The sequence below is a fragment of the Pseudophryne corroboree genome, chromosome 6, assembly GCF_028390025.1.
Source record: "Pseudophryne corroboree isolate aPseCor3 chromosome 6, aPseCor3.hap2, whole genome shotgun sequence".
Classification (NCBI taxonomy): Eukaryota; Metazoa; Chordata; class Amphibia; order Anura; family Myobatrachidae; genus Pseudophryne; species Pseudophryne corroboree.
This window is the reverse complement of record NC_086449.1, coordinates 204,326,889-204,339,388: the sequence shown is the minus strand read 5'-3', so window position 1 is coordinate 204,339,388 and position 12,500 is coordinate 204,326,889.

Here is a 12,500-nt window from a genome sequence, read left to right as displayed (position 1 = left end):
CTATGTATTTCCTATAGTGTTAAGTGTTCACTTGAGCGTCGGTGACGCTCAAGCAGCTTTGTAGTTAGTCAGGTTACACAAGGTTGCACATACACCCTGTACTCACATTAAGGTATTCAGTGTATTTCATTGGTATAAGGTTTTATCATAAAGGTATAGTGTTGTGAGCGTCTGCATCGCTGGTGACCTCCTCGTGGTCTCGAGCGTAAGCTACGCCATAGCGAATCATTACCCTAGACATAACCAATAACGTGTCCTGTGATCGCTGGGCCGTGAGCGAACGTGACGCTTGAGCGTCTCGCCTACGGCTGAGCGATCGTTACGCAACTAGCGTACCATTACGGTACTTCTTAAGTAAACAGCGTACAGTGTTCTTAGCTTCATAAAAGGTTGTTATACGACAAAGGAATTTAGCATTGTCAATTGCGGGCTCGTCCTATACTTCTCACATCTGCACTAGGTAGATCAGCAGACATTATCCCCCAGCAAAGGGTGGGAGATTGTCTCATAGTGCTGGCGGGATAAGCGTCTGCTTCGCTTAGATAAAGAGTGCTGAAGGAACCCGGGAACCGGAAGTAAGAACAAAACGCTTGTGTCTTTTTAAAACTGTTTATTTTTCTTTTGTCTTGCGTACGCACGCATATATCTGCATTTCTGTTTCATTTTCGTATATCACTATTCCTGTTTGCCAATTTTATAGTTGATAGAAAGTGCTAAAAAGAGATTTGCTGTTATTTAATAGTAGAGGTAATAGTTAAAGTATAGAACAACACACGGTTTGTCTGAGATACAAGGCAGTCAGTGTGGATTGCGGTAGATGATCAGGGATCATTTACATTGATAAAAATATATTGTGTTACGGTGGATCTTTATATTGCGTACACGTGTCGCTAACAAAGACTAGCGTACGCAATCCAAAGGCAGACGCACGCAGCGTTCATTACGCAACGTAGCGTCCGGTTACGCCCACGTAGCTCAAGTTGTGATAAAGTGAAGTAACGCAAAGGCGATAATTAACGCACAGCGGTAGATAACGCGACGCGGTAAATAACGCAAATCTATTTTTGGAAAATCTGAAATTTAGTTTAACAGATCCTGCTCCTAATTGGTAACACTTTTGGCCTAAAGACAATTTCTGCGCAGAAATAGATATAGAAACAAAAGTATACATGTGTTGAGTGAGTGTGTTTTGTATACAAAAGTTTATATAACTTTAAGGTGGAACCAAAAGGAAAGCCGGGTACTCGTCAAGGGACATACGTGTAAGTGACATATACGGTGGCTAGGGAGGCATCCCTGGTTAAATAATATTTGAGCATTAGAGTATAGCGGACCATAAGGTAACAAGACCAGGAGGTCATAAGGTAACAAGACCAGGAGGTCATAAGGTAACAAGACCAGGAGGTCGTAAGGTAAAAGGTCCGCTATAAAAGTCCAGTGGCACAACGCCTGGGGTGTTGGTGCAGAACCCATATAGGCCATACAAGCTCTGGCAGAAGGAATCGCAGCCGGAAACATAGATTCCATTGATCTTTCAGTACATGACAAGTAGTGCTCGTATACTGAACGATTGGACCGCACGTTATTGTGTGCAGTAGTTAGTAATCTGACCTAATACCATTAGAGTAAAGTGGTCACAAACGCTATCTGTACATTCTGACGTGATTTGTGTAATTTTTTATTTTTGGAAGGGAAGTTCGCTGGTCACTCAGGAACTATCTAACAACCCCAACTTTACTGGAAAGAGTAAGTGTCCTGCGGGTAACCCTCATATGTTCCAGTAAATAAAGGTTCACAGGGGCCCTAGGTTGGGTACCGCAGCTCTGGTTACAGTGATTGCGGCACAGGCCAACGTGGGCGAGAAGTAAGTGGGGTACTTGATAAACCACCACCGCCGGCCTGCCCAAGGACATCTTGGTTTGTTTGTAAGGGTTCGCTGAAAGCCTTGATATTCAAGGAGGAATAAGCAACGCCTGCAGATTATGGGGGCCATTTGTTCAGGTAGGGGGCGATCAACCCTGGTTCAGGTTGATTCTGTGAACCGACCAGTTGGGTCGGCACGATATGTAATGTGTGAAAAATATGGAATTCACACCGAATCTTTATGTGATGAATGGGAGAGAATGACTGTACAAGACAGGGACAAATTCCCAAGAATAGGTAGCTTTAGTCCAGAAGTGTTACAAAATTTAAGGAGGAGGATATGTCTCGTAAAATCAGCAAAGAGACGAATTCAGCATCATGATTATTTACAGTTATGGCACCAGGAAGGTGAGATACAGAGAGGTTTGGCTCTGGCGGCAGGATCTGGGGCAGTCAGGAAGTTGATTGCCACAGCTCCTCCTCCACCATACATTGCAGGAGAGAAGTTGATTGCGGAGAGAAACACACTGGGTTGTAAAACACAAACTCTTAGTAACAATGTAAATGTTAATGATGTTAACCAAATAACTCATGCAAGTATTAACCCGTGCAAGATGTACCCTGTTTTGAACCTTCCTCAGGAGTGTGATCAAGAAGACGATTCAGCAACAATTTCAGCTCTCTCTCTTGCAGCCACCATAGCAGAGACCACAGTAGGCACAGCGACACCCACGAGATTAGTGAAAGCCCCTAGCGGAGGGATAGGTGAGGTCGTGTCAACGGGTAAGTACGGCACCATGCACTACACTGAAACAATTGTACCACAACAAGCAGTAGAATCCACACAGGAAGAGGCTGTTAGAATTGCTCCTGTAAGGGTAATAGCAGTTCCCAATGGAAAAACAGATGTGTCTGGAGCCACTCCCATAAGGAACATTGCCATGTACACTCCATTTTCCAGAATGGAATTAAGAACAATAGTGTCCGAATTTCCTGACCCCAGAAAAGATTTAGTTGCTAGCCAAAAATACATCAGGGATCTAGGTAACACTGTAGAACCCAACAACAAGGATTGGCAGATACTGCTAAGAGCTTGTTTACCTTCCAATGTTGATGCAACTCAGTTTTTAGCTGATTGTGCATTGGATAAAGATGTACCGCTTACAGACGTGTACAACAAGGATAATGTAAAAAGGATAAATTTACAGCTAAAAGAGTATTTCCCAGCCGTTGTTAAATGGAATAAAATATTTTCCATTAAGCAAAAGGAGTCCGAAACGGCAACAGAATATTTTCACCGGGCACTATTAGAAATGGCAAAGTACACTGGTATAGAAGACATTAAGACCAACCCAAACCATCGGGAAGTAGCAGTATCTGTACTGATGGATGGTTTAAAGGAAACATTAAAGACTAGGGTTCAGACCACGCAACCATGCTGGCGAGGTCTGTCAGTGTCCGGCTTGAGAGAGGCTGCTATTGATCACGACAGAAACATCACTAGGCACAGGGAATCGCAAAGTGATAAGTTGATGTCCGTAAGTATACAGGCGCTGACCACAAGGCAGCCTGCGTATGTACCACCGAATCCTGTGGGTAAGGCAAGTGTAATAACATGTTTTTCTTGTAACAGACCGGGACACTTTGCACGAGAATGTAGAACAAAGAATGTACAGAGATCTTTTCAACCCCCTAGACAACAACACAACACACGACATTGGGAGCAGGGTCCACAGAGGCGGAGTTTTGAGCCACATACAGGGGAAACAAAAAGATATCCCCCGAACAGAGATTGGCATGCCTCTGGTAGTTCCCAACTAACTCCCTCACAAGTAGTTGCTGCCAGCGGGATTCAGGGAGGTCAGCATACCCAATAGGGGTGTGGCCATACCTGTAATCTGCAGCCAGTTAAGTTGATTGCTAGTCTTGGAAGCGAACCAGAAATTGCAATCAATGTAGCTGGTAAAACTTTAAACTTTCTTGTAGACACAGGGGCGGCCAAGTCAGTGATAAATTCGACAGTGGGCATGAGAACCACTGGTAGGACAATTCCAGCCATGGGAGTAACAGGAGTAGTCCAGCACTACCCTGTTAGCAAACCAGCCGAGATTACAATAGGGCCTTTGCATACCAAGCATTCCTTTTTGCTGGCTGCATCGGCACCAGCTAATCTCCTGGGGAGAGACTTACTATGTAAAATGGGTTGCGTCATTTATTGTACTCCTGAAGGTGTATTCTTGGACATTCCTGAGAATCACGCTCAGGAAGTACGAGACATGTTAGACTCCCCATCAAAATTAATGTCACATTCCATTATGACAAATAGGAATCCATCCCAAGTAGAAGAGATGATATCTCAGATACCAGAGTCACTTTGGACAAAAGATGGACAGGACACTGGATTAATGGCAAACGTAGCTCCAGTAGTTGTACAAGTAAAAGATGGTAGGATAGCTCCAAAAATCCCACAGTATCCTCTGAAGCCAGAGGTGGAGCTAGGAGTTTTTCCCGTAATAGAGCGCTTGCTACAACAGGGCATTCTAGTAAGAACGTCCAGCACCGCAAATAGTCCCATCTTCCCTGTTAAAAAGAGTGGGGGGAGGGGTTACAGGCTAGTGCAGGATCTAAGGGGGATTAACAAAATAGTTGAGAGTCAGTTCCCCGTAGTGCCTAATCCAGCTGTCATCCTAATGCAAATTCCTCCCACTGCCAAATTTTTCACTGTTATTGACCTCTGCTCCGCTTTCTTTTCGGTACCTCTGCACCCTGACAGCCAATATTTGTTTGCATTCACATACAGAGGAGTCCAATATACGTGGACTCGGTTACCCCAAGGTTTCATAGATAGTCCAAGTATATTTTCTCAGGCTTTGCATGATTGTTTACAGTCTTTCCAACCAGACAGTGGATCAGTATTGATACAGTATGTGGACGATTTATTACTGTGTTCAGATTCACTGGAAGCATCTCTGAAGGATACGAAACAGCTCCTGTTTCATCTTTCAGACACAGGTCACAAGGTTTCCAAAGACAAGTTACAATTATGCCAAACTAAGGTAAAATATTTGGGACACTGTCTAACACAAGGACTGAGACACCTGACCGCTGATAGAATCCAAGCCATTAGAGACATGACACTGCCACAAACCCAGCAACAGATCAGGACGTTTTTAGGAATGTGTGGGTATTGCCGTAATTGGATCCCAGGGTTTTCCATATTGGCGCTACCTTTGCAGGAAATGGTCTCTTCAAACAAACCTGATCGGATTTCGCATACAGACGAATCTGAAACAGCATTTGAGAGACTCAAACAGTGCCTAACACAGGCACCAGCACTAGGTGTGCCAGACTATGGGAAACCCTTTGAACTATACGGAACAGAAAGTGCTGGGTGCGCAGCAGGTGTACTAACACAAAAACACGGTGATGCCAGCAGGCCAATTGCATACTACAGCGCTCAGCTAGACACGGTAGCGCGATCCCTCCCCACATGCTTGCGTAGCGTTGCGGCGATAGCATTGCTAGTGACGAAAAGCGAAGATGTCGTGCTAGGCCACAACCTCACAATCCATACACCGCATGCGGTATCTGCCTTATTGAATTCTGCCCAAACCAGACACGTCTCATCTGCAAGGTTTACAAGATGGGAATTGGCATTAATGGCCCCAGTAAACATCACCATAAGGAGATGCAGCGCATTAAATCCTGCAACATTTCTCCCAGGTGTGCCTGGTCAGACACAAAGGGTGGAAGGTGAGAGTGATGGGGAAGGAGGATTTAATGCAAAGGAAGATACACATGATTGTATGGAATATTTGACCCAAAATTTTACCGCAAGGCCTGACATCAGTGACAATCCACTGAAAGATGCAGAACTCACGTTCTACACGGACGGTAGTTGTCACAGACAGTCAGACTCGGGAGACTTGTGTACTGGATACGCAGTCGTAGATGACCAAGACACCATAGAAGCGGAACCGCTAGGCCCACCTCACTCAGCCCAGGTTGCTGAACTGGTCGCCCTAACCAGAGCATGTGAATTGGCTAAGGGTAAGTCAGCCAATATCTACACCGATTCCAGATACGCGTTCGGGGTAGTCCATGATTTCGGAGCCCTATGGCGGCTCAGAAATTTCATGACGGCAGCTGGTACACCGATAGCGCATGCAGCCCACATAAAAAGGCTTCTAACAGCGATACAGGAACCCGACAGAGTGGCTGTTATCAAATGTAAAGCACATACATATAGCCAAGACCCAGTATCCCTTGGTAACAGCCGAGCAGACGAAGCCGCAAAGCTTGCAGCTGCTACCCCCATACAGACAAACACCACACAGTTGATGGTATTTAATACCATCAACACACAGAAGTTGTGTGAGATGCAGAATCTGTGTTCCACACAGGAAAGAGCAGTCTGGAAGGCAAAGGGATATGGCCAGGAGTCCTCAGGGCTCTGGACGGATGGACATGGTAAACCAGTGGCCCCCAGGGCATACCTTCCATGTCTGGCTGAAGCAGCTCACGGGCTGACTCATCTAGGCAAGGAGGGGATGTGCAAATTGGTAAGAGCATACTGGTGCGCCCCAGGATTCTCCTCTCATGCGGGTAAAAGAGCAATGTCATGCCTTACCTGTCTGAGAAAGAATATTGGAAAAGCAATACCTACAGAACCATCCCATATCCCACCTGCCGGCGGCCCTTTCCAGGTAATACAAATTGACTTCATTCAATTACCCCCATGTCGAAATTTGAAATATGTACTTGTCTGTATAGATGTTTTCTCGAATTGGGTCGAAGCTTTTCCAGCAGCTACAAATACCGCTATGTTTACAGCTAAGAAAATTGTGCAGGAATTTGTATGTAGATATGGTATCCCTAGAATCATTGAAAGTGATAGGGGTACCCATTTTACAGGTGATGTCTTTCAAGGAATGTGTAAATTGATGGGAATTGATAGCAAGCTGCACACTCCGTACCGTCCACAGGCGAGTGCGAAGGTCGAAAGAGTGAACAGCACTATTAAAAATAAATTGAGTAAAGTAATGGCAGAGACAGGATTGACGTGGCCAGAAGCTTTACCCATTGTTTTGTATAGCATCAGAACCACTCCCAGGTCCCCTCTTAACCTGTCCCCTTTTGAAATTCTGTTTGGCCGACAACCGCATGTCATGATTAACCCTCAGGATGATTTGAAATGTAACAATGAAGTAACTGTAAAGTACTTGATTAACATGAGTAAGCAGTTGAGGAATCAAAATGATAATCTGAAGTTGGTGATTCCTGATTTACCAGATAGTAATTGTCATGACATTGAACCTGGGGATTATGTAATGATACGAAATTTTCTACGCTCAGGTTGTCTTATTGATAGATGGGAAGGACCATACCAGGTCTTATTGACTAGCACCACAGCATTGAAGGTTGCTGAGAGAGAGACTTGGGTCCATTCATCCCACTGCAAAAAGGTGGCCGATCCAGAGAAGTCCCGTGATAAGGAACAGACGGTAGAGGTTGTATCACTGGAGTGTCTGTTCCAGGAGGACTGAGGCGGCACCTGAGCCTTGAAGACCGAAAGCAGTTGTCGACTCCCTCCTCCCTTTTATTGTTTTTCTCCACTTCCCAGCCCCTCTCCCTTAAAATTTCTTTTTCCCCCTCCTTATTCTTCTCTATTTCCTCCTCAAAGATGGACTTGCCCCAAGAGACTGTGATCCGGATTTTGATGTTAACCATGATGTTGACCAGAGCAGTCTGTTCCGGCGAGAGTACCATAGAGGTCGAGAGAGGTTCTGGAATGGGTTCCGATTATGATGATGGAGGCATAGTTTTCCAAGATCAACCAAACCAACAAGCAAAGGCGAGTATCAGAAAACGATCCGATAGAAGAAATTGTGATGGATTGTTAGCTGAAGAAAATTGTATCTGTAGGCTCTGTGATAATCTGGTTGAAGATGGATGCATAAAGAAATGCCAATCTAGTTTTAATATCCATATAGACCGGCATCCATTGAGTGACTATCACTCCTTAGTGGGTAACGTGTTAAACCAAACAGATTGTTGGGTATGCTCTCAAGTACCTCAGGGTCACAGCAAATCAGGGCTAGTACCATTTCCTTTAACGTTAGGGGAGGTACTTGAGCTAAGTGGTGGGAGACCGGTGGACCGGAGGTTTAACATCTCCAGCCCTCCTAGTTTGAAGCTCCACCAATACCATGTGGATAGGTCCCTCTTATGTTTTAATATCTCCAATCCCAGAAAACCGGGAAATTGGGAAGTGTCATGGAGCAACCTTACCATGACCTTTTCACACAGAGCAGATAGAATGCCTACAGATACAGAGCTCGTACGCCATATAGCCAGTAGAGGAAAATCTTTCCGGTATCGATATACCTTAGGAAATAGGATTACTAGAGTTGGAGAGGTATCACCAGGATACTGTGCACATATCGTACAAACCGATACGTGCATTAAGCAGATGGAAGAATTAGGGTCAGGAGATTTCACCTGGAAGGTTTGTAACATGATCATGTCCTTCTCCGTCCCTTATGTTCTCCCCGATGATGCATATTTCATATGCGGGAGAAAGGCGTACAAGTGGCTTGCCCCAAACTCTGAAGGATTGTGTTATATTGGAAAAGTATTGCCTGAAGTGATGACTGTTACACATGACAAAATGAAGGACATACACCGTGGTGCCCAAGCTCCTTATACTCACACTCATTACGAGCACCGAGTTAAAAGACAACTGTCAGAAAGGTTAGAGCATCCGGCCTCTGATCTTATCCATGAATCCACCGGGATTCAGGTTCTGGTAGCGTTAGATTTCACTCGCACCGCTCGAGGTGTGATGAATTATAGATACATTTCCGCACTCGCCAATTTGTTAGATAATATCACTGAAATGTATGATGACACTTTCAGATACACTGGAAGAGAACTTCAAGCTTATAAAACAGAACTAGTTCAGCATAGGATGGTTCTTAATTATCTTACAGCAGTAACAGGCGGATATTGTGTTACATTGGCAACACAGTACGGCATAAAGTGTTGCACGTATATCACAAATAGCACCGAGGATCCGGTAGAGGTCATAGACCAAAAGATGGACGATATTCTCCAATTGAAGTGGGAATTTCGTCGAAAACACAATCTCACCCTTGCTGCTGTAGGTAATGAGCTGACTGGTTGGGTGTCATGGTTGAACCCGCGAAATTGGTTCTCCGGTTTAGGAGACTGGGCTCAAGGAGTCATAATGGATGTTGGAAAGTTTCTACTATGTATCTTGGGTGTCGTTATATCGATTGGATTGATATTTAGATGCGGGCAGGCTTTAATGAGGTGCAAACAAAGTACAAAAGTGATGAGCTTGAGGAGTGAGGAAACCGTAATTAACCTGGATTTGATTTATGACCCAATGATAGAAACCAGAATGTGATGAAAATGCGATTATACGGTCCGTTTCTTTCACCTGTTTTTCTGCTTTTCTCCAAGATACAAAGACCCCCTTGGACGAGGAAGTTGACGAGACGAGATGTATACAGACAACAGACAAGCACCAAAGAAGAAGATTTGACAACTTTAAATATGGACACTTGATGAACTTTGCCATGGATCCCCAGTTTCCCTAGTATCTTTAAACTTACGCTAGCCCAACATTTTTGTAAATCTGATGGCTCAGACAAAGCTATTTGCTCATGCCTAAGGAGCAATACAGCGCAAAGAAGACGACTCTCAACAGATACCGAAAACAACTTCGACGACAGATGTACATTTCCCTGACATAGAATATCATTGCATTTTTCGTAAGTGTTCTTTATCTTCATCTCTACAACCCTCAGGTAACGACACACATAGACGATAGGGAATACAGGCACAGATATCAGCAACCACATACCTCCCCCATTCATGTATCATCAACTAAAATGTGCATCCCCATTTTGTTACAACCACAGCCGAAATGAGCTCGGTAGAGTTTGACAGCCCATCCACAGACCTGTACCACAGGATAAGAAGGAATTCAAATGTATACTTCGCAATACCTCGAAGCTTGATTTACAACACGTACGGCACGATGATACATGACCCCCCAAACATGGATTCATACACACATGCTTCTGCTATCTCACTAGGTCATACCCTCTTCACACCTTCTCCTCTCTCCTCCCTTACCCAACCATGGAAATCAATTAACCCCTGACTTACATTTTTCTCCTTAAATGTTTTGTGGCAGTTATTATTGACTGCCAAAGGGTGGACTGTCAAAGTCAGAAAAAATGTCTCAATGCACGTTGCCATATTTGCACCGCACACTGGTCCGTGCTGCGCGTGCGTACGCTCTCCCGTGGATGCGCATACCCGCAATAACGTGCACTCGCCGGCGCGGTATGCGTATTTACGGTAGAGTTTATGTAGTCGTAGCGTGCGACTCATTCGTTACAAATGTTCACAATTAATGTAGTTTATAGATCATGGTCCCTTTGATAGATTCTGAAAGTTTGGTTAAAATACAATGTCCCAGAGCTGAGGAATCCCTCTTTATATCGTACGAAGGGTCTAACAGGAATCATACAGCAGTGTTTGGTACCCATCGGAAGAGTATTTAATTAGCAATATTCCGGTGTTGGTTTGGAGCGTATTAATCGCTCGTGCGAATAGTTATGGACATAAGAAGTTTATGTCCATTTCTATTAATTACACATACTCAGGTATGCGGCGGGAAACCCAGTTTCCCACCCACCTGAGCTGTTGGAAATCGTCACAGCCCACCTGTATGAATCACCCTATGACCTTTTGTTATGATGCAGGGCCGAATTCCTTCGGCCAATGGACAATGGGATTGTAGGACCATGAGATTGCATTGTGTGAGGGGCATAAATAGGCAGGCCGACCACATCCAGCTCTCACTCTCTCATCAACGGTTATCTGCTGATAGCCGGGAGCTGGATATCGAGGCGCAGGCGATCATACCCTTTGTGCGTAAGTTTCTCTCCGTAATCATTGTCTTTCTGTGAGCCAATTTCTCTCATCTCATCTCTCTCTCTCTCTCTCTCTCTCTCTGTTCTGTTCTCTCATATCTCCCCTAGACTAGGCTAGTATTGTATTGTATTAGATAGTATTGTATTGTATTGCATTTAGGTCAGGGTAGTATTGTCTTTTTGTATTTATTGTTTAGTTCTGTGGTTAGGAAGTCTCTGTTATATTGTAGTGTATCATATGTACTGTTATCCCCTTTTACAAGTATATTAGATATAATACAGTTGATAGGCCTTGGAACCTAAACCAGTATCTATGTATTTCCTATAGTGTTAAGTGTTCACTTGAGCGTCGGTGACGCTCAAGCAGCTTTGTAGTTAGTCAGGTTACACAAGGTTGCACATACACCCTGTACTCACATTAAGGTATTCAGTGTATTTCATTGGTATAAGGTTTTATCATAAAGGTATAGTGTTGTGAGCGTCTGCATCGCTGGTGACCTCCTCGTGGTCTCGAGCGTAAGCTACGCCATAGCGAATCATTACCCTAGACATAACCAATAACGTGTCCTGTGATCGCTGGGCCGTGAGCGAACGTGACGCTTGAGCGTCTCGCCTACGGCTGAGCGATCGTTACGCAACTAGCGTACCATTACGGTACTTCTTAAGTAAACAGCGTACAGTGTTCTTAGCTTCATAAAAGGTTGTTATACGACAAAGGAATTTAGCATTGTCACTGTGGGTGGTGGTGCATGGCCGTTCTTAGTTGGTGGAGCGATTTGTCTGGTTAATTCCGATAACGAACGAGACTCCCGCATGCTAACTAGCTACGCGACCCCCGGCGGTCCGCGTCCAGCTTCTTAGAGGGACAAGTGGCGTTCAGCCACACGAGATCGAGCAATAACAGGTCTGTGATGCCCTTAGATGTCCGGGGCTGCACGCGCGCTACACTGAACGGACCAGCGTGTGTCTACCCTTCGCCGACAGGTGCGGGTAACCCGCTGAACCCCGTTCGTGATAGGGATCGGGGATTGCAATTATTCCCCATGAACGAGGAATTCCCAGTAAGTGCGGGTCATAAGCTTGCGTTGATTAAGTCCCTGCCCTTTGTACACACCGCCCGTCGCTACTACCGATTGGATGGTTTAGTGAGGTCCTCGGATCGGCCCCGCCGGGGTCGGAAACGGCCCTGGCGGAGCGCCGAGAAGACGATCAAACTTGACTATCTAGAGGAAGTAAAAGTCGTAACAAGGTTTCCGTAGGTGAACCTGCGGAAGGATCATTAACGGCTCGGCCGCGGACCGCGGGGTCCAGCCGAGAGAGAGAGGAAAGACGAGGTGGCGGCGGAGAGACGGGAGCGGGAGGAAGGGGTGGTGCCGAGCCGGACCCGGCGCCCCCGGACGCGGCCTCCGTAGCTACGGAGGGGACAGCCGCGGCCGGTGGCGACGGGGACCCGGGACAGCCGTCCCCGAGTAGGCCCGAACCCGCGCCCCCCGGACGCTCCCGACGGACGGGGGGCCTCCGCAGCCCCTCCCCGCAACCCCTGGGACCGGCGGCGGGACGAGCCCGGGACGGAGGACCCCGGGAGGACGGGCGGCCGTGGAGCCCGTCCGCCCTCCCGGGCCTCCCACGCCCGGCCGCCCCGACGCGGGCGCACACACACTCGAC